Source organism: Chiloscyllium plagiosum, chromosome 3 (genome assembly GCF_004010195.1).
Source record: "Chiloscyllium plagiosum isolate BGI_BamShark_2017 chromosome 3, ASM401019v2, whole genome shotgun sequence".
NCBI lineage: Eukaryota > Metazoa > Chordata > Chondrichthyes > Orectolobiformes > Hemiscylliidae > Chiloscyllium > Chiloscyllium plagiosum.
In genome coordinates this window covers 100,020,341-100,044,069 of record NC_057712.1, presented here as the reverse complement: position 1 = coordinate 100,044,069, position 23,729 = coordinate 100,020,341, and the positions used below count along the sequence as shown (strand labels likewise).

At 43.3% G+C, this 23,729-nt stretch overlaps 1 long non-coding RNA gene across 1 annotated transcript in view; it reads right to left on the bottom strand.

Moving 5' to 3' along the window:
- Nucleotides 1-20,146: 20,146 nt before the first annotated feature.
- LOC122548666 overlaps nucleotides 20,147-23,729 on the bottom strand; it is a 21,001-nt gene continuing 17,418 nt past the window's right edge. The window contains exon 5 of the long non-coding RNA XR_006311295.1: nucleotides 20,147-20,782. This is a non-coding gene — a long non-coding RNA (uncharacterized LOC122548666). The remainder of the gene's footprint in view (nucleotides 20,783-23,729) is intronic.

The window sequence follows — 23,729 nt, the reverse complement described above, 5'->3', positions numbered from 1 at the left end:
GAGTAGGCCATTCAGCCCAATGAGCCAGCTCCATCATTCAACATGATATTGGCTGGTCATCCAACTCAATACCTTATTCCCACTTTCTCCACACACCCTTTGATTCTTTTCGCCCTGAGAACTATGGTTAACTTCTTATTGAATCATTTAATGTTTTGGCCTGAACCACTAAAGATTCTATGCAATGAGAAGAAAATTGTATCGACTTAAAATCGCTTCACAAATCAAAGTCATAAAAAATGTTCACTCATTATACAAGTCATCCCAATATTTTCCCGTGTTCAATACTGCTTTCATGCCAATAGATTTGTAAAAAGATGTTCATATCTCTGGCCATGCCTGTGAGAAGGTAGTCATTACACTCTACTTTTATTCGTCATTTACTGGTTATTATTAGTTATTATTTTCAATATAACTTAAATGATGCCTTTCAGTGGTGAAAAGAGAGAAGAGATAGGCTGGGTTTGTTTTCCTTAGAGCAGAGAAGGCTGAAAGTGTCCTGACTGAAGTGTACAAAATTATGAAGGGCATAGATCGGGTCAATAAGAATAAACTTTCCCTTTAGCACAGTGGTCAATGTCCAGGGAGCATAGACTTAATGTAAGAAGTAGGAGGTTTAGAGAGTACTTCAGGAGAATTCTTTCCTCCCAGAGGATGGTCAGTATCTAGAACACAAATCTGAAAGGGTAGTAGAAGTGGGAACCACTGCAACCTTTATAAAGTAAGTAGATGAGCACTTGAAATTCCAAGGTTAAAGACCAAGTGCAGAAAAATGGGGTTAGAGTAGGTCAGTGCTCGGTGACCTGCACAGACACAATGTGTTGATGTCCCCTTCCATTCTTTAAAACTGCACAACTCTGTGTTTGGAGAACTGCATTCACACGCACAGTACTGGCTGGCGTGCAATAGTCATGTGACCTCTGCCTCCACTGGAAATATTTCTACTGTAGATCCTTGCAGCCATTAAACAGATTGTATGGATGATCGCATCAGGAAGGAGCAAGTGAGGACTGCAGATACTGGAGATCAGAGTCGAGAGCGTGGGGCTGGAAAAGCACAGCACATCAGGCAGCATCCGAGGAGCAGGAGAATCAACGTTTTGGGCATAAGCCCTTCATCAGGATATTTCTTTTTATAATTTATACAATTCATTCCTGATGAAGGCCCGAAACATTGATCCTCCTGCTCCTCAGATGCTGCATGGCCTGCTTTGTTTTTCCAGCACTACACTCTTGACGCATAATTAAAATGGCAGCAGATTATGGTGACATATACACATTTTACTGTATTTTCACAAATACAAGTAACAATAAATTACTCTGCTATTCAATATAGGTCTAGCTGGGGAGTAAAAACGTCAGACAAATTTGGCAAGCTTTAAAGGCAAACTCTGAACCCATATTTACATTACTTATGAATGCTGAGTGTTCAACATCAGAGCTCAGGCCAGACAGGGAGATGATTGATAAGAATGCCATGACACTGACAGATTTAGCTGAATGCTGAGTTTAGATAACTGAGAAACAACCAGAAATAGGATTCTTTTAGGCATGAGAGATCCCATGTGAAAGCATCTCTGTTGGGAGAAGAAAGACTAAATTTCAAGGAATTAATATAGACATGTGCGTAGGCTCCAAGGTTGTCAATCATCAACTATAGCATTTTAGTGGGAGAACAGATTAGCTTTGGAGAGTGCTCAGAATCATTCTAGGCCGAATGAGAACAACATTTTGGAAAAGAAAGTAACAAATAAGTGCAGAACAGTCAGAAAAAAAAAATGATCACGAGAAGAGATGTAAATAGTGTGGAGGACATCGCACTGAAGAAAGGAAATATATCAGCATGGGGAAAAGAGTATTCCAACAGCCACAAGCAAAATTATTTTGCACAGTGTTTCATCAGCAATAGGCAAAGCAATCTGTAAAAAAAGGCTGTCTGACAGATATCAGCTAATGGTTCTTATGAATCATTCTATATCATACATCAGGGTGGCATTATCAGGGCTAAAACTGATTCATGGTTTGTGATAGTTACAATGATTTCCACAGAACAAGAGCATCAAACGATCGTGAAGTGACAATTCGACACTCATGCTTTGTGCAACATCATGAAGACGGGACCAACTGAAGTGAGATTTGATCTGATTTTGATTTTATTATTACGTTTACTCAAGTACTGCAGTACAGTGAAAAGAAGAGATGTAAATAGTGTCCCATCACACAAGGAGCCATCTTAGGTACGAGCACCTTAGTACAGAATCTTAAGAACAAGGTAGAAAATAAAGAACAATGTCAAAAGTTAAGCATTAAAATAATTATAGTGTAGAGTAAAACATACAAAGTAAGGTTGAAGTTACACGTTACAGACCTTCTTAGTTTTAAGCAGAAAAATAAAGAAAAAAACGCTGAAAACTCAAACAATACAGTCTTTCTTAAATGTTCAGCCATGGTGGGACCACAATTTGATGAATCATCTCAAGACTGCAAGCCCATGCTGAGGCCACATCAGGCTGAGAGAACACCATGCCAGGCCAGGGAGACCGTCGGGATGGGCTGCAAAACTGCCATGCCAGGCGAGAGACTGCCACGCTAACTTGAGACATGGCCACGCCAGGCCGAGAGACCGCCACGCCAGGCCGAGAGACCGCCACGCCAGGCCGAGAGACCGCCACACCAGGCTGAGAGACCACCACACCAGGCTGAGAGACCGCCACACAGGGCTGAGAGACCGCCACACAGGGCTGACAGACCACCACATCAGGCCAAGCGACTGCCACATTGGGCTGAGAGGCTGCCACGTTGAGTAGAGAGACCTCCATACTAGACCGAGAGACCACCATGCAAGGCTGAGAGACCACCACGATGGGCTGTGAGACTGCCACACAAGGTGATAGACCACCACACCAGTTGAAAGACTGCCACACCAGGCCAAGAGACAGCCACGCCAAGCCGAGAGATGACCATGGTGGGCCGAGTGACCGCCACAGCAGGCTAAGAGCCTGCTAAGCCATTCTGCGAGACATTGCCACACCAGGCTGACAGACCGCCATGATGGGCTGAGAGACTGATACTCTGGGACACTGAGAGACCGACACGTTGGGCTGAGAGAACACCATGTTGGGCCAAGGGACCACCATGCCAGGCTGAGAGACCACCATGCTGAGCCGATAGACTGCCACACTATTCTAAGAGACCACCACACCGGGCTGAGAGACCACCACACCAGGTGAGAGATTGCCACGTTGAGCCGAGAGACCACCACACCAGGCCGAAAGACCAGCATGTCGGACCAAGGGACCACAAAGTCAGGTTGAGACACCACTACACCGGGCTGATTGACCACCATGCCAGGCTGTGAGACCATCATGCCAGGCTGAGAGACCGCTATGCTGAGAAGACCACTTTTGGAATATTGCGTGCAATTCTGGTCTCCTTCCTATTGGAAGGATGTTGTAAAACTTGTAAAGGTTCAGAAAGGATTTACAAGAATGTTGCCAGGGTTTAAGGATTTGAGCTATAGGGAGAAGTTGAATGGGCTAGGACTGTTTTCCCTGGAGCATTGGAGGCTGAGGGGTGACCTTATAGAGGTTCATAAAATTATGAGGGGCATGGATAGGATAAATAGACAAATATTTTCCCTGCGGTGAGGGAGACCAGACAAGAGGGTTTAGGGTGAGAGGGGAAAGATAGAAAAGGGACCTAAGGGGCAACATTTTCACGCAGAGGGTGGGATGTGTATGGAATGACCAGCCAGAGGAAGTGGTGAAGGCTGGTACAATTGCAACATTTAAAAGGCATCTGGAAGAGTATATGAGTAGGAAAGGTTTAGAGGGATATGGGCCAGGTGCTGGCAAATGGGACTAGATTAGGTTGGGATATCTGGTCGGAATGGACTAGTTGGTCTGCAGGGTTTGTTAGCGTGCTGTACATTTCTATGACTCTATGACTGCCATGCTGTGCTGAGAGACCACTATGCCATGTGAGAGATTGCCAAGCTTGGCCGAGAAACTGCCACGCCGGGCCGAGAGACCGCACACATGGCCAAGAGCCTGCCAAGCTGGGCTGAGAAACTACCACATTCGGACACTGACGGAGCACCACATTTGGCTGAGACACTGCCATACCGGGCTGAGAAGCCATCACTCTGGGCTGAGAGACCACCACGCTGAGCCGAGAGACCTCCACACTGGGTCGAGAGATCACCACATTGGGCCGCCAGACCATCACGCTGGCTAGGGACCACCATGCGAGGCCGAGAGACCACCATGCCGGGCTGAGAGACCACCATGCTAGGCTGAGAGACTGCCATGCCAGGTGGAGAGACTGAGAGGAACCAATAGCGTGCTAACCTGAGAAATACTAAGGAGGAAGCAAAGACAAGGCAGCCAGGGATAATTTTGTAATTGATGAACTGGCAGTGATGAAAATTAAGTGAAGACAGAAGAGGCAATCGTCACAGACAACAGAAGGAAATTGTGATAGAAAAAAAATCAAGAAAAAGATCAATTGAAGATGCTCGAAGTCAAGTACATAGGTGAGTATTTACAGCAAAATTCATATTCTCAAATTTTGTCAAGGTGAGAGCTGTAGCAGAAATTCCAGGACCAACAGGAATGAAAGCAGTGCAATAATTTGTTGGATTTATGAACTACCTCGCAAAATTCTTGGTTAATGTGTGATCTGAGTGTGAACCTCAATTTAACTCAATGTTAAGGGAGAACAGTGAGGAGATATTTTCTAATCAACCTGTTCAGAAATGTTATTAGACCCTCTAGCACAGATAGGACTTGAACAGAGGCCTCCTGGCTCAGAGGTAGGGGCACTACCACTGTGCCAATGAGCAGAGGAAGTACTGTGATATTGGGGCACAGAACAAGACGCAGATGAGTCCCATGCAAATCACCTGCCCAGTCAGCAAAAAGGACTCTTACCAAAGCAAGTTTCAGAAAACTATAATAAAAGGCCTAGGCTGGCCTCGGGGTGCCTTGAATTTGGACCCAACGGTGCACCCAAAAAAACTGTGCCATCTTCCACATTATAGAGTATTGTCATGGAAAATATCAATCAAATGTTTGGAAAAGATGAACAACCACAGGTAGGGGATGAAGATGGAAATAACTCTCCACCGCCCCCACAACTACTTGCACACATACACTGATACCTCTCTCCTCAGCTCTACACAACTACACTGACAGGGTCCTGCTGGTTTCCTGACTGAATTATCTTCATATCCTTCTCAGCTTAAAGTAAGGGATTGCTTAGAGAATAATTCACTCCTATTTCATGACTGGTGAAGATGAAGGCACGAGATGACTCAGCATGTACCTGCCTGTCAGAAATTTAGCTCAACAGTGGCCTCTTCTTCACCATTTCCTTTGATACTCCACACCCACAATGAGTTAGTCACTCTGGAGACACTACTGGAGCTCTCCGTCAACCAGTGTCATTTGTCCATTGATTTGAAAACGTTGTGGCCCACACTGTTAGTTAGGGTGCAGTTAACGTAGGCCTTAGGGATCAGTGAGAGGCTTCTTCTTCCTCCAAAGGAAGAAAAACACTCAGGCTTTAATAGGAATGTTGTGGTTGCCTTAAAAGCATGCAGTAGGTTTGCACAAGGGGCGGGCATTTTTCCTTTAATATGACTCACGCATTTAATTTTGCAATTAATATGATTCAGTTACAACAAACTTTATGTCTGTCAGAGCTGGCACAGGTTTCTGCGTCATTCCCATTTAGACAACCTGTCTTCTAAACAGCGATTTCCATGACACCTTCCTTGTTCAAGTTGCTCTTTGTTTCTAAAAGATGATAAAAGGCGTTTTCAGATCGTGAGAGTGATTGAGCATAAAGTCACCAGCGGTGGGTGTGGCGACTAACAGATGTGCTGGCAAATGGGAGGCTGCAGTTGAGCTGGAGTTCTGAAAGGCCGCAGCCTCACTGAGTCAACTTGGTGCTTGTGGCTTCATCTGGCCATCCTTGAAACAAGAGTGAGTTATACTGTGAACAGTCTCCTCCTTCAATAAAAACAGAGAAGGCTACTATCAAGGAAGGTGATACATACTGCAGGTTTGTTGAATGTTGCCTTATTCTCCAAAAGGAAAAATACACATTCCGTTAAACGGCAAGGGTGACCGGGGCTGGCAGTCAAACACTTCTGCTCCTTCTGACTTCACATGAATTTTAAAAATATTTACTGAATCATACGATTTTGGTGACAGCTGTGTTTGAACCTGCATCTTGACCCAGAAAATGCAAACAACGCAATTCTCAGCGGGGTTAGCACGTATATGAGACCTTACACTCAGCTGCCTGGGATGCTTGGAAATCATCTGATGCCAATACATCTGATGATTTGCAAGTACTGCAGGGCATCGCATTGAGAAATTGGTCATTTCCTAGATCAAAAACGACCGCAATATTTTGCAGGAATAAAACACACAGGTCGGAATTTCCCAGAGGCTTTTTTGAACTGGACTTGTGCACTAACCAATGCACAGGGAGCAGTCACTTGGAGGTGATTTTCCCCCCGTTGAAGCAGGCTCACTGGGGGAACGATGGCAACCTAACTTAGCCTGGGGTGCAGTTCGAAGGCCTTCAGCTCAAAAAAGGAGCAGCAGCTTCCTTCACCATCAAGAGAAAGATAGAGGCTCACCCAAAATGAGGGTAACATTGACGTGATTTTACCTCCAAAAATATATTTTAGCTGATGTGGCAAAGCTTCCAAAGGACTTTGCGTGATGCCTGTCCAAGGTGTTCTGACATATTGACCATGAGACATAATATAACAGACTTCTCTCCAATTTAAAATAAATAGACTGATTAGCCAAACATCCCTGTGAAGTGGGAGTTCCTCCCCTGGAGAGAGTGTGCTTTCACATGTGCCCATAAGGCATCAGGGGAGCCTGCCTGAAGTGCTGGGGTCACCTGGAGTACTGCTGGGGGACAGCAGCCTCCATGTAGGCAGCTAAACTAAACACTAACACCTCCAGGAGCTGACTGTCAGCCTCGTTCAGTCTTCCAATCACATTAATTGGCTTCCCGCTGCTTGTCGGGGGTGGGGGTAACTTTGCCACTCTCCACCCAATTCCAAAAACATTCCCTCAGACTCAGATGGTACCAGCAAACCCCAGCATTGCAAAGTGGCCCTAGCTTGGGCCGAAGGTCCTGCCCTTCACCCTGATACATGCAGACGTTTGCCTCTGGTGTATGAAGTGATTAAGAGCTCAGCCAGTGGATGGCATTTTTATTCAGCATCCATGGTGCACTGAGCTCTGCACTAGCAGAATAGAAGGTAGATATTTTCCTACTGAGATAAACAAAGGCTGCACTGTATGTTATAAATGCCTAGCACAGTAAAGTACATGCAAGGACCATAGCATCACTGTGAACGGTGAATGAAAGGGAGTTATTTATCGATTCCTAGCATTTGTCTTTTTCAGACGGTATTTCCCCTTGAGCAATGTACTGGTTACCCATTTCTCTATCGTGGTACATGTGGCAATAATAAATCATATCAAAATCAAAAATCAAATCAAACCTTGGACTTCATCAAGGATCATTCAATATTGAAGACTACAGCCAGAATACAATTTCACTTTTTTTAACTCAGTGAATGACTGATCAGGTTTGTTTAATGTTACTCATATCAATGCACTTCTCCAATTCTGGCTTCCCACTCACCTGCAATCGCTGTCCAGCTATCATTGGCAATGATCTAAACAGCCCCACTGAGGGGAGGACCAGAGCTGGGTAGGCCTGCAATTTCCCTTATGCCAGTTTGCCAACACAGTTTCATGGTGGGGGTCATTTCCAGTCAGCCTGGCTGGCGAAGCTGGGGCACACACAATGGGGGGGGGGGGGGGGGTTTGCCCATGTAATGGTGTAATGGGCCCTATTAAGGTCAGTCTTCTGAGGCTGACAAGGGGTTGAAGCTTACTTGCTTTTTTGGCTGAGTTCAAAATACATCAGGTTTTTGTGGAAGTTTCATCACCATGAGGCTAGGCAAGTTCTGTCATCCTTTGTTTTATCGCTTCATCAGTCACCAACTGTCATAATTGTAATGAGGTTAGCTAGATGGACCTCACGGAATATGAATTCCCTGATTGGGGTGAAAATCTTGGTCAATCGGGGAGCCCTGGCTGACAGATATAAGCAGGAATGTCAGAGGTTCTGTTCACTCAGAGCCCACTCTGAGGGAGCTGGATCAGTGTCAAGGACTCTCCATGTGTAAATAAAGCGTGACTTGGTGTTGGGACACCAGCTTCTGTGGAGTTATTTTAACAACATCCCTCTATGACATCCCTGAGGTCTGATTTCCTCCTCAGCTTACCACACATTGTTCCCAGAACAGCTGACCACTTGGCACATATCCTGGAATTCACTGGCATCCCGTGTGCCTACCATCTTTGGAAGTTTGATGTGCACTTGGACAAGTTCTGTCAGTCCAGAGGTGCTCTGCATGATTGCTGACATTTGCCCTGGACATGGCAGATAAAGGAAACAAGCATCCCACTTTGTGGGCAGAGACATGGAGGGCTTGCTGGATTGGGGGGTACTGATGTGGAATCTCCTCCTCCTCCCAGGACTGAGCGTGAGCCCATGTTGCCAGACCCTGTCAGCCTGGTCTCAGGTAACAACCTGGATCATTGCAAACTCAGCTGTAGGGAGGAATGCTCAGTGCTGCAGGAAAAAGGTCAATGTTCTTCACCACTTTACTGGCATACATCTTCTCTCTGATACCTCACCCTCATGCTATCTCTGCTATTGTACCTAAATCCTACCAAGGCTCATGATCTATCACTCTCCCTATTGCCTCCAACATCTTCCCCACTCCTCCCTTAATGACCCCAATATCCAACACCACTAACCCAGCCCTCTGTGCTGCCCACTCTCTCATTTGGGACACCTCCCCACACGGTTGTTGCACCCATTTTAGTCTCACTTATAAATACATCTTTCATTCCATGAGGATAAAAGCCCATAAAGGGACAGAAAATTCAAACCTGGTGTTGTGCCATCCCCCATTTGGTTTATCGCCCTTTAGAAGGATCTTGAATCCGACTGTCCCAAGCAGACCGCTGCTGGTATTGGAGGCAGCCTATGCTAGGGCCCCTGAGTGAAGGCTATCCTTCTTGATTTGACTGAGGCCCACTTACAACCAGGACAAGCTCCTGGCTTTGTCCCTCTGTGAAATTACAAGGCAAAACAGCAGTGATGTGAGCTGGTATCTCTGGCCGAGGTGGAGAAGTGCAAAAAGACACGATAACGTAACGTAAGACAGAAATGCTATGAGTTTGCAGTTCGGCTAAGAATGAGTGAGCACTATGACAGTAAGCAGCGAGGCCGGAAAAGCAGCCAGGTCCAGTCCATGAGCTGGCTGTCTGTCCCTGAGGGCACAGTGTCCCTGGTGCAACATTACAATGGGAGTTGCCTGTGCAGCTTGAGGTGCAGCATTGAGGTGTCCTGCAGGTGCATTGGAGATATGCCATAAGGATTCCTGGAAGCTGCCTCACATTGTCCATGCATATCACGAACATGTGGCTGGTGCCTATGGAGCATGCCTTAAGACGATTGTGCCTGGTTTCCAATATGGAGGTTGTTCAGAGCCAGCAGTGAGCTAAACGTGCCAGGTGCTTGCTGTGCCTTCCTTGTCAAGTTTCCCATGTCGAGCTTGTTTGACAAGTTTGGTACGATGGGAGGAAGAATACTAATGGAGCATGCTGTGCCATTAACAAGGCATTTAACAAGCATTAATTGGCATCTCACGTGGAATCTCGTCATGTTGCTTGCGAAATTATAAAAGGTGGCAGGAATTGCACTCGACATTACATCAGGCCTCTCTGTGTTTGCCACATATCTCATAATGCCATGTTAATCAGACCCCTGAAATATTCTGCCCACGTTGTCACTAACTTGACTTGGAAATGTATTGGCATTCCTTCAGTTTCATTGGATCAAAATCCTGAAACGCCATCTCTAACAGCATTGTGGGCATACCTGCATTAAATGAACTGCAGCAGACAGCTCACTGCCACCTTCTCAAGCAAAATGAGCGATGGGCAATAAATGCTGACCCAGCCAATGATATCCCCTAAATGAATAAGACAAAAGGCCTCCAATGATAGACCAGGAGGCCAGCACTCCAGCATTGTTTTGCACCCCTTCACTTCTGAAGGGGAACTAGCAATTGGGTCACCTTTTCAATTTTAAGATTTTTACAAAGTCTTTGAAGAAACTGTTGATGGTTTCTCTCTTTACTGGCCTCCCAGCCTCAAGAGCTGCCTCCCCTTTGCTTCAGAATCCATGTTCTCAAAAACTACCCTCTGAATTCCAATCCTCGCATGTGTGGATTTCTGAACTTAATTTCATTTGGATGCTGAAATCATGACCGACAAAAAAAGAAAACTCAACCCCTAAACTCTGGGATTTCTTGCCTAAACCTTTTCACCTTGCTTCTCTTTCAGTCACTTGGTAAAAACCTATTTGACCAACCTATTGATCACCAGTCTTAAAACCTCTATGTGATAACACACCTGTGAAGCATCCTGAGACTGTTTTCTATATTAAAGGTGCTGTTTAAATGCAAGCTGTTGTTGTGAAACCCAGCAGAAAAACATTGCTAATTCTGTAACATCTTTGCTTTACCACTTACATCAATGTGTAACATCTTTACAGTGGCATAGCATATCACTTAAATTAGTCTCATTCTTCTACTTAAAGTGACCATTATCTGTGTGCACTTGTGCAGGATAATCTATGACAATCTGCATATTTCCTTCCCAGATGTTTGTATCTTCTTCCAATGTCTTCCGGCATTTGCTGGTGTACTAAGCAGCTTTGGCATCTCTGGTGATGCTCGTGACCCACCGCCAGAGGAGCATCTGTTTAATTACCGGATGGCCTTTGGACCTGTTAATAGTTTTGTTACTCCCTGGTGCTGTGTGTTACAATAGCCAAGGGAATCACTGCTAAATTTGGGCTCTCTGCACCACGTCGCAACCACAATTCCTCTATATTGCTCATTCCACAGCTGTAGCAGGTCCCCGTGGCCTATTTCTGACCCTGAATTATTACTAAGTGATATGACAGGTTTACAGCAGCTGTGATTACACTACATGCTGGGTTGTTAGTTAAAAACTAACCCATAAAAAGACAAAATTGGCTCATAAAATAACATGGATCTGCCTATGGGCTAAAATATATAGGAATTAGATTTAGCTTCTATTTTATGCAGTCTCAGGCAGCTGAACTTAAATACAATCCTATGACATTCTTAAAAGCAAGGAAATAGTCTTTACTTAACTTCTTTGGGTATAGTTCAGAGTTCTTTTCATTTTGAGAATCAAGATTGGAAGACTCCACAGATCCCTAGAAATGGTGGGTATGTTCGTGATGTGTAAGTTCTGCCTCTGTTTCCAATGCATTTTTATTCCCAGAAAGTGGAAGCAAGTTGGAGGTATAATTCACACAGGCAGGAAACACAACTCAGAGAGTCACTTATACTTAGTACTCACTTTAAACAGATCTAATTTTAGCTGCTGAAAAGACCTTGTGCTGATGTTAAAGTCACAAATTTATGGAGATGTAACTGCTCTTGAAGGATGGATTAAGTTTGTACCACTGTCATGATCTGAAGTTTTTTTAACTGACTAAAGCTGACCGTGATTGTTAAATCTTTGATTGACAGGCCAGCTGGTGTAGAGTCTGTTCCCAGTGTCACCATTTCAATAGTATTCTTTGTTAACATTTCCCTCAGAGTTATTCATTATGAGTACTTGACTGAGTTTCAAAAGCTACAATTCTCTCACCAGGTGTTCCACATTGATAGGCTGAATGACAGCGAAAAAGATTATTATTAATGGTATGGACAAAAGTTTGATTTTTTTAACACAAGAGAGCAACCACTTCACAGGAAATTTTGAATATTTGATGCTTTCATGAATGGGATTTGTTTCACTGCCAAGTCTGTATGGTGACAGCCATGTTAGAATGTTAGAAGCTTATTTTATTTCATCTCCATATGGATCCCAATGCCCCTGCCGTGATGGATATGGATGAGTGGCATGGTCATTTGAGATGGCATGGGAGTGGTTGGAGGCTCAAGTTGATATTGAAATGGCAAGTAGAGGGTGAGAGGGTACGGGAGCTAGGTGGGTATGAGTTGGCCTGGAGGATATGAGGAAACATGGGTGGGGAGGTGTTGTGAGGGGAGAGGGGTAAGGCCTTTAAAATCTTCAACAACAACAGGGACAAAGAGAAGGCTGTCCAACCAGCCCATCCCAGCATTCACCAACCCGATGATTCTATCCTGTACTGCAACATTCTCTCACCTGAAAGCAAAAATCTCACAGTTGTATACTTTTGACAGATTTAGGTCCAAAAGTTCTCAACATGAGCTGACCATATCAATATTCAAAGTGTGGCCCTATGTTGGCACAAAAACAATGTAATTTAGATTCACTCTCTCTTCAAACGGTGTCAGGCACATTAAAACATTATTTCCAAATAATAAAGCATTGCCATGACATTATTCAGATTCTATAATGACATTGTATTGTGCTGTCATTAGACAGTATTTCAATTTTAAAAAGCATTTGTCATGCTGATATCTTAAAAAGCCTCTTTGTGCAACTAACAATAACTACCTTTTATGGCAGCTAATAACAATTGTTCATTTTCAATTCTGCAATAATTATTGTTGGTTACTTTTGAACATGGTATTAAACATTTTGAAGAAATAACAAGCTTGATTGAGTTTTTTGAAGGGGCGACTAAAAGATAGATGAAGGCAGAGTGGGAAATGCTGTTACATGGACTTTAACAAGAACTTTAACAAGAGTCCACATGGTAGACTGGTTAGCAAGTCTGAGCACATGGGAGAGCTAGCCAATTGGATAGAAAACTGGCCTGACTGGAGGAGACAGAGGGCAGTGGTAGAAGGTTGTTGTTCAGATTGGAGGGAAGTGGTGTGATGCAAGGATTGGTGCTGGGTCCACTGCTGTTCGTCATTTATAAAAATGATTTGGATGTAAATATAGGAGGCATGGTTAGTAAGATGACAGCAAAATTGGTGGGATAGTGGACAATGAACAAGGTTATCTAAGAGTGATGTTGATCAAATGGGCCAGTGGGCCGAGGAATAGCAGATGGAGTTTAGTGCAGATAAATACAAGATGTTGCATTTTGATAAGACAATCCAGGGCAGGACTTGCACAGTTAATGGTCGGGCCCTAGGGAATGTTGTCGGACAAAGTGATCTTGGGGTGCAGGTACATAGTTCCTCAGCAGTGGCATCATAGGTAGACAGGATAGTGGAGAAGGAATTTGGCACACTTGCCTTCATCGGTCACATGAGTTGGAACGAAACACAACAGCTTTTCAAGATACAGCAGAAACTTGACTATCCGAACGAGACTGGCAGGCAGTATTTTGTTCAGTTAATTGATCGTTTGGATAATTGATCTGATCATAAACAAGCAGTAACTTATGAGGGCTGGTTATCCGAACATCTCTCAGTTATCCGGCAATGCACACCATAATGCCATTTAACCAATACTGAATTATCTTAAACAAGCGGTAATTTATGATTGCCGATGATCCGAACTTTTCTTGGTTATCTGGCAATGCATGCCATAATGCTGTTTAACTGATAACTGAATGCTGAATTGCCTAATGCTGTTTTTGCGGGACCTTGAGATCTTGTTTGGATAATCTGAAATTCAGATAATTGATGTTTGGATAATTGAGGTTGTACTGTATTGGTAAGACCACATTTGGAGTACTGCTCTTAATTGTGGTCGCCCTGCAATAGGAGGAATGTTATTAAACTGGAAAAGGTGCAAATAAAAATGTACAAGGATGTTACTGAGATGGGAATGTTTGAGTTACAGGGGAATGTTTGAGTTATAAGGAGAGACTGGATAGGCTGGGATTTCTTTCCCTGGAGTGTAGGAGACTGAAGGCTGACCTTATAGAGGCTTATAAAATCATGAGGGACATAAATAAGGTGAATAGCCAAGGTCTTTGCCCCAGGGTAGGGGAGTCCAAAACTAGAGGGCAAAGTTTGAAGGTGAGAGGGGAAAGACTTAAAGGAACCTGAGGGACAGAGGGGGCAGTACATATATGGAATGAGCTGTCAGAGGAAGTGGCAGAGGCTGGTACAATTGCAACATTTAAAACACATTTCCACAAGTATACACTCTCTCCACCACCGACGCTCAGTAGCAGCATTGTGTATCTATCTACAAGATTCACTGCAGAAACTCATCAAAGATCCTCAGGCAGCACCTTCCAAAGCCATGACCACTTCCACCTAGAAGGGGAAGGGCAGCAGATACATTGGAACATCCACTACCTTCAAGTTCTCCTCCAAGTCATTCACCAGCCTGACTTAGAAATATATTGCAGTTCCTTCACCATTTGCTGTGACAAAATCCTGGAATTCCCTATTTAATTGCATTTTGCGTCAACCCACATCAAGTGGACTGTAGGAGCTCAAGAAGGCAGCTCACCACCACCTTCTCAAGGGCAATTAGGGATGGGCAATAAATGCTGGCCAGCCCACATTACAAATGAATTTTCAAAAATTTGGACAAGTAATGGATAGGAAAGATTTAGACAGATATGGACCAACTACAGGCAAATGGGACTAGTTTAGTTTGGGAAACTTGGTCGACATGAACAAGTGGGGCCAAAGGGTCAGTTTCCATGCAGTATGACTATGACTCTACTTTTGGCTTATTTTTGTATACCCATATTCCCATGGAATAAAATCATTGCAATGGCCAATCAAATGTCTTGTACTTAGACATAAGATAGTTCCATCCTTAAGGTAGCAGTGGGACAACCGGTATATGCTGACGGTGATCATAATGGCAAATTTGTGGACCAATTCTTCAGTGTTTAGATGGAAATTAAATTTGAAGATTTTAATGAAGAGGCCAACCATTTGTTGAAGCCATTTACAAAGTTTGTAGTCAATGAACAGGGCTGGCCTTGGGCCCTTATAAAGTGTTTGCCTCATTGGTTGGACTGTCTGTGGAAATGGTGTCTGTCGCTAACTCTGGACATAGACATCATTCTCATCTGCACACTCTAAGTTTAATGATTTGTTATTAGGATCCAGTGTTTACAGAATAATGCAGCGCTCACTGCAGTGCCCGTGGTAGGTTGGGGCTGTGTGTAGTATCATGGGGGTAGGTTAGAGAGAGGCTTGGGGGTGGCTGTGGTTATAGAGAAATCAGAGGTACAGATGGGGAGATCAGTGTCGGTCTGAGATCAATGCTGGTTCTACTGATTGTTGGACAGTGAGGTTCTGACTGCATTCTGATTGCAGGGTGGCATCTGATTTATATGTGTGTGTGGGGGTGGTGGAATCAAGTCTATTAAAATAAATTGCAACATTTAAAAGTCATCTTGATGGGTGTTGGAATAGGAATGGAGGGATATGGGACAGGTGCTGGCAGGTGGGACTAGATTGGGCTGGGATACCTGGTCGGCATGGACGGGTTGGACCAAAGGGTCTGTTTCCATGCTGTACATCTCCATGACTCTATCTAAATGCCACCACCTCCCTGAAACTGGCTTGATGAATTCCCACAGCCAGCTTCCTGCCTTGGCACTGACCCATTACAAGTGGGCTCCTGGGATCTTCTGTTTTGTGTGTGTGTGTGTGTGTGTGTGTGTGTGTGGGGAGGGAGGGGGGGGGGGCGGTGGACTTCAATCGAAATGGATTCGGACTGGTCTCCTCCATCCTCACCGCCCAGCCCCATTCAAATGTTGTGCTTGACAAAAGCAGGAATTGCTAGAAAAAAAACTCAGCAGGTCCGGCAGTGTCTGTGGAGAGAAATCAGAATCGACGTGGAGTGACCCTCTTTAAACTGAAGCTGGTCCTGCCCGTTGACAAATGTCCTAACCTCATGTGAATTCAATCACATCACGAAAGCCCTTGTTGAGTCTGCTCTGCTGCAGATTATTGGGGAATGCCGAGCACATCTGTTCCGACATCTGGACTCAGGATTCGTCGCAACAAATGTCCCCGGAGGGGGTGATGGACTGCGATCCGGGCTGGAAGTCGAGTTGCTGCAGTCAGCAGACCTAATTTGCCCGTGCCCCGAGCGCCGAAGGATTACACACAACACGAGCAGCTCAAATGTGCTTGACTGAACTACAATGGGAGCACTCCTTCAAGAATTCCATTGCCGTGGAGTGGAAATGAATACATTCCTTATTTTCAGCGGCAGTGACCCAGAACTTTGCAAGTGACACCTGAAGCGTAATGGGTGATTTTCAGACTCCTCTAATTGGATTAATCCTGGCTTTTCCTTACAAAACTCAACACAAAATAATTCATCAGCTGGAGCGGTTTTATCTAAGAACTTGAGTTGTGTTTCCAAATTGTTAATCCGTGAATCTGCCATGCTTGTAATATTTAAAATAGCTTAATTTAAAATATCCTGAATGAAAAGGCTTCTGTCAGCTTTTCAGCCAAATGGACACAGCTCCCAGTCTAACCTTAAAATGCACCTCTTGATTTTAAAAAGAAAGCACTTGTCGTGATCTTTCTAAAGGAATGCAGTTTGTTTGACTAGAAGCATATCTTCTATGGCACTCAGTGCCCAAGCAAACATTCCAAAGCCTTATAAACATTTAAAAAGTGATGCTTTAATTCCCATATCCACATAATACATTCCAGTGTGTGAGAGCAAATCTGCATCAAATCAATGCATTCTTCATATCCTACCCATATGTTTACTTCCAGTAGCCAGTTATTTTTCAGTTATGATTAGTATAATCCAGGAGATGTGGTTCTCCAGATAGTCACATCATTTGTAAAGTTGCTCTTAATTTAACACTCTGCTGTACCATACCCAGTCCTGGTTTCACCCTGTTTTGGAAATTGGAACTTGATACAAGTATGTTAAATGTTTTTGTAATTGTCAGTTATAACAAATTTAGCTCGGTTTTGTTTCTCTCTCCCTCGCCATCTACTTCCTGCAATGAAAAGAAGCAGATCCCTGTCCAAAAGGCTTTTACTGACACCAAGAGATCCTTGCAAGTGGTCTCGTCAAGTAGCTGGCCAAGTTTATCCTTTCAATTCTGCATCTATCCACAACAGCTATTTCTTCTGCAACCTCAGGATGAAAGGAGGATTAATAAGTTTCAGAATGGGAATTGGACACACATGGAGATGTAAGGCTGACTATTTCTAAAGAAAAATATCTGTCTTTTGACTTAAGCCAAGCAATGAAGACACAGTCAAACTGACACACAAAATATTAACCATCTCTATTTTTTGCAGCATCTCTTTGCATTGCCATAGTTTTATGCTGGGTGCAGATCAAACAACAATGACTACCTGAATTCATGTAGCACAAAGGTCATAGATATGAAATGTTAACACTTTTTCTCCATAAAACCTGATAATTTCCAATTGTTATGTCAGATTTAGTGTTGTTTTGACCAGTTTCAATCTCAAGAAAAATGGTATCAATAGAAACAAAAATACACTATTTGGCTCCTCATGCTGGCTCTGCCATTCAACAAAATTATGGCTGATCTAAAATTGTGCAGTTTGAATTCCATTTTCCCAGTTATCCCATTTGATCTTCCTGCTTAACAGAAATGTATCTAGCTGTGCTGTAACATAATTTAATGACTCTGCCTCTTACACCTTCCGGGCAGATTTCCAAAGTCACTCAATCCTCAGAAAAAATTTCTCCTCATCTGTCCTTAAAGAGCAACTCCAGATTTTAAAATAGTCTCCCTAGTTCTGTACTAACCTACACGAGGAAATACCCTTTCCACATCTACCTTGTCAAGACCATTCAAAATCTTATAGATTTCAAACCAAGTCATTATTCACTCTTCTAAAGTCAAGTGGAAACTATCCCAGTCTATCCAATCTATCCTCAGAACACAACACACTCATTCCTGGTATTAACCTTTGAACTGCCTCAAAAGCATTTATATAATGGAAAAAGTCATGGTGCAGTGATATTGCCACTAAACTAGTAATCCAGAACCTCAGGCTAATTTCCTGGACACCTATATTCATGTCCTACTATAGCAGATAGTGAAGCTTTGAACTCATAAACCTGAATAAAGCACTGGTCAAAAGTAACCATTATTGATTGTCCATGGATGTCCGTTAGGGAAGGAAATCTGCCATCCTGACCTGGTTTGGGCCTAAACTTAACATATCAAGCTCGATCAAATGACAGAACAACAGGCTGAATGGACTAAATCTGCTCATTTATCTTATGGCCACATTCTATGTCTTATGATGTTAAAACGTGAGTATGAAGCCACAACAATGTGGTTGACTCTCAATTGGTCTCTAGACAATAAATCCGGGTTGAGCCAGTGAATATTCCTTAAATAAGGAGGCCAAAACTGCACAAAGCACAGATCGTTCTGCTATAATGCATGTTTTGTCAATGCGAATTCACTGTAATGCGATTGACGAATTGAGGACACTTTCTAAAGCGCAAACTTTTAAGACGTGTTGGCTGTAGTGCAATTACATCACCAACACTTTAAGTGCTGTTTGTAAACTTGATGTTTTTAACATGCAGTGTTGCACAAGAATGCAACCATCGCGTTGTAGAAGAACTACCTGTATTGGAGATGTGGTCTCACTGATGCCCTGTATAGCATAACATCCTTCCTTTCATCTTCAATTCCTCCTGTGATAAAGGGCAGCATCCCATTAGCCCTCTTTATTGTATGCTGTGACTGTCTTTTGTGACTCATGCACTCGAACATCAGTTCCTTCTGCACCTTGGAATTCTGTAACTATTCTCCAATTTAATTTAATCGCAAAAGTGAGTTCAACAATGAAAGTTATCGATCCATAGAAGTGAAAGTAAATGGAGGAATAAGTAGTTGAGATGAGATGAGCACAGAGATGGCAGATGAGGAGATGAGAAAGGTGAGAAAGTTAGTAAAAGGGGGGAACCGTGAGTGAAGCCCAGTGATAAGTTCCTTGCTGACGGGCTATTGGGAAAGCAGGAATTACAGAACATCCTGCTGTTTGGAACTGCAGAACTCATTTCATTTTATTATTCCTTATTTGTTTACTGTGCACCCTCAGCTTGATTGACAATCTGAAGACCTGTTGGGTAGTGAGTCTGTAAGAAAAAGCTGCTGCTGAGGAAATGAGACAGGGCTGGGGTGAGGGGAGTGTCAGAGATTGCAGGGGAGTGGTTACCCTGAATTGGGGGAATGATGGAGGAGGAGCTCCAATTTCACCTGAACCCTCCAACAAAAGGGGACTGGATTAGCAGCGCTGATGGTGTTTAATAATATGCTATTACACAAGGAAGCAGCCAGAGAGCTAAGGGAAATGGTTCATTTACAGAGTGGGGCCTGCGAGAATGGGAAAGCAGAGGTTCCATGTGCAAAGGCAAGGGGAGCTGATTAGTAGATGTGGTTATTAGAAGTTAGTAAATCAGCAAGCTATTTTCTATCCCACTCAACTTTCTTATCCATTGACTTCAGTAGAAAAGCTGAATTGCCAATACTGTTTCATGCGGATGGATAATTTTGAACTAATTCACTATTGGGGTCGTTGGTAGAATTGAATGAAATAAAATTCTGGTTTTAGAACCCACTGACTTGAAAACAACAAAGTTTGCACTGGGCTCAATGTGAAAGAAGCATCCCACCCAAACCGGTGTATTGTTCAGCTTAGATTCCCTACAGTGCGGAAACAGGCCCTTCAGCCCAACTAGTCCACACTGAACCTCCAAACAGTAATCCACCAGACCCATTTCCCTCTGACTAATGCACCTCACACTATGGGCAATTTAGCATGGCCAATTCACTTAACTTGCACACCTCTGGAGTGTGGGAGGAAACCCACACAGATACAGGGAGAATGCGCAGATTCCACATAGACAGTCGCCTGAGGCTAGAATCAAGCCTGGGACCATGCTACTGTGAGGCAGCAGTGCTAAACACTGAGCCATCATGCTGCCCCATTATTCACTAATTACTTATGACCCTTACTACTATTTATTTTTACCTATTTTTTTCTTGCAGTATGGACATGGCTAGCTAAAGTAGCGTTTATTGCCTATCCCTACTTCAGAGTAAGCAGGTAGTGGTCAGCCACTTTCCAAAATAGCTGCAGTCCACGTGCCGGAGGTACACCCACATTGCTGTTAGGAATATGCCAAGGTCAGTCCTTAATTTGTGCCAATATCTGGTAGCTGGGAATGTAGTCACTTAGCAACTGTGCAATTCCTCATAATATTGTTCGACAGACATGCAATTGAATCCATAGTTAACGTTTCAGTTGAACTTGAAATGCAGTGTAAAGCAACTCACCATAACATACTTTCCACAAATCTTCTAAACAATATTAGAAATTATGTGTTGTGCTTTCATTTTACTCTAACTTGTCAGACCACGCGATCCTAATACCCAAACTATATATTTTACTGTTTGCACATTGATATCATTCCAGAGTTCACTGTTCTCCATGAAGTAATAATTAACATTAAAGAAAAATAAATAAATGACTATTTCTCTTTCTCTCCAAGGAAAATCTTGCCAGAGGCAAGATATGTGTTGACCTGTCCTATGCATTATTTGAATGCAATTTAAAAAGCTATATCCTAATGTAGCCAGGGAAACGTTCACATGAGTCCTTTTTTCCATCTCTGAGGCACATGGCTTTTTATACAAATGAAGCAAAATAGACTCCCTGGTACTTGAAGAATTAAAGCTGGAGGCATAGGCTGCAAGCAGGCAAGACAGTTAATAAATCAATATAGGATCTGTGGAATAAATAGGAAATAACAAAATAAGTTAGCAAACTTAATGCTTTGATGGGAAGAAATAATTCATCCCCTAAGTTTTAACACTTTTGGCCATAGCTGTAGATTAAATGATACAGAACTATAATTGGCACTCTTGCCTGAATAAAGACCCAGGACCAAGGTAAAATACTTTTCATGTTAATACTTGAAAGTATTTGAACACTGGTTGTAAGTTGATCTGCCCTGCCCTGAAGAAACTCAGAATCTGTACTGGTAAGGAAGTTGTTGGGTTTGAGGAGTGGGTAGCGGCCAGCACAAACATTATGAAGGAAGTGTGGGGACAGGGGGATGAGTTGTTTCAGTTACCTAGCAATGAAGTTTTCTTTTCTGCAAATTACAGAAACACTGAAGGATTTCTTTGCAAAAGCACACAGCCTTCCGATTCGAGAGAACTGGAGAGTTTTCTAAGTCAATAAGACCCACGTATGTAGCTAAAGTTTGAAAGGTATTTGGTTAATTAGGAAATGAAGGGGCTTAAAGGAAATAATTTATGCAGTTGAGTACATCAAAATGTGGCTGAATACTAACTTAGCACAACTGAAAAAATATTGACATCAGTATTATCATTATACTTCAAGTGGGTCGCCAAATATTCGTTTACTGAAAAGGTTAAATGATATAGACGTAATTTATGGAAAGTCAGGGGTTCATAAAGGCGAGGAGGACATTATTTGGCCCAGCGTGCCTGTGTCTGCTGTCTGAAGGATCTATCCAATTCGTCTCACATTTTTCTCATAGCTCTGAAACTTCACCTTTTAAAGAATATATCTAATTCCCTTTTAAAGCTGCTGTAGAATTGGCTTCCCTCATCCTCTCAGATTATTTATTCCAGATCATAAACATAATCACTGTCGAAGAAAATTTTGCATCATCTCCCTTCTGGTTCTTCTGTCAATTGTCATAAATCGGTGTCTGCTGGTTACCACACTTCCTGTCAGTGTAAGCAGATACTTGGTATTAAAATGCCCTGATTATTTTGTACACCTCTAATAAGATCTTCCCTTAACCTTGTTGCTGTAATGAGAACGATCCCAGCTTCTCTAGTGTCTCTGCATTACTGAAGTCCCTGTTCCCGGGGTATAATTCTGGTAGGTCTACCTGACACTCCCTTCAAGATGTCAGGTCAAAAATGAGATTGGATGCATTTTTAACACGTAAAAAGTTTCACATATGTTTCCTAAGTTGCAATAAAATGCCCTATGGCACTTCACAAGAGCGGCAATTTGATACTGAGACATATATTAGGTCAGATGACCAATAATTTCAATAAAAGAGATACATTTTAAAAAAGGAAAGTGAATTGGAGAGGCAGAGAGCTTTAAGGAAGTGATCTCAGAGCTTAGGGCCTGTGCAACTGAAGGCATAGTTGTCAACACTGGACTAATTAAAATCAAAGATGTGAAAACATCCACAATTGAAGGAGTAGAGATAACTCCAAAGGACATTATAGAGATAGGGAGATGAAACCATGGAAGAACTAGAAAAATAAAGGTGAGAATTTTTGCTTGACCAGAATCTGATGTAGGTCAGCGAGCACAGGAGTGATACAGGAACAGGAAACACCGTGGGTTAGGACATTGGCAGCTGAGGTTTGGAAGATCTCAACTTTACAGAGAGTAAAATGTGGTAAGTTGGTCAGGATGTGTTGGAACAGTCATGTCTAGAGGTAACAAAGCCATGGATGCACGTTTCAATGTGCTAATGTTACGAGTGATCAAGCTTGCTTTATTTATACTTGGAACCAAGTTACAGCCACCTGCTTCTTATTGTGAAGATAATTATTGAATCACTTGCTGGTAAAACATTGCAGAGAATTAAGTGATTTTTAATTCGAGGTCTAAAGAGACTGGCATTGATATGCTTTTAAAAGCAAAAAAAAACATTCAGGAGATGTGGCTAAGCCAGCACCTATTGCGTGTTCTTAATTGCCTTTGAACTGAATGGAGGAAGTGAGGTCTGCAGATGCTGGAGATCAGAGCTGGAAATGTGTTGCTGGAAAAGCGCAGCAGGTCAGGCAGCATCCAGGGAACAGGAGAATCGACGTTTCGGGCATAAGCGGGCTTATGCCCGAAATGTCGATTCTCCTGTTCCCTGGATGCTGCCTGACCTGCTGCGCTTTTTCAGCAACACATTTCCAGCTTTGAACTGAATGGCTTGCTAGAACCATTTCACAGGGCAGTTAAGAAGCACTTTGCTAATTTTAAGACATTTGGAGAGATTGCAATACATCTCTTGTGAAAAAGTTTAACCCAGCACATGGAGGGCCAGGACCCACTCTGTACTACATCCTCAGGAGAATTCATACTCTCAACAAACAGTATTTCAACTCCATCTCAAACATCAAGAATTGTAAGTACAACAAACGTTTATCTACCCACTTCCATAACCAGCACTCCTCAAACACTCCAGAAGATTCCCCCAACCTCTGGAATTGCTTGGACTCCATTAGCCATGCAGCTGGTGCAACTGCCACCCCCACACTGATTGATGATGTCACTTCCATCCCCATCATGGCCACTCCCACAACAATTCCTCATGCATCACACGTGACACCACTTCCGCCCCTCACATCATCGCTGATGTCACATGCTCACTCCATTAGCCATGCAGCTGGTGCAACTGCCACCCCCACACTGATTGATGATGTCACTTCCACCCCATCATGGCCACTCCCACAACAATTCCTCATGCATCACACGTGACACCACTTCCGCCCCTGACATCATCGCTGATGTCACATGCTCAGTGACTTCCGCCACCCCTACTGCCGTGTCTGCCACCACTTCCGCCCCCAACAACGCCACTCACCTGCATTCTGCTGACACGCCCCCCACAGACCCCAATGTCACTATCCCCACCCCCCAGAACCCCGAGGGGAACACTACCCCTGCTCATGACTCCACCC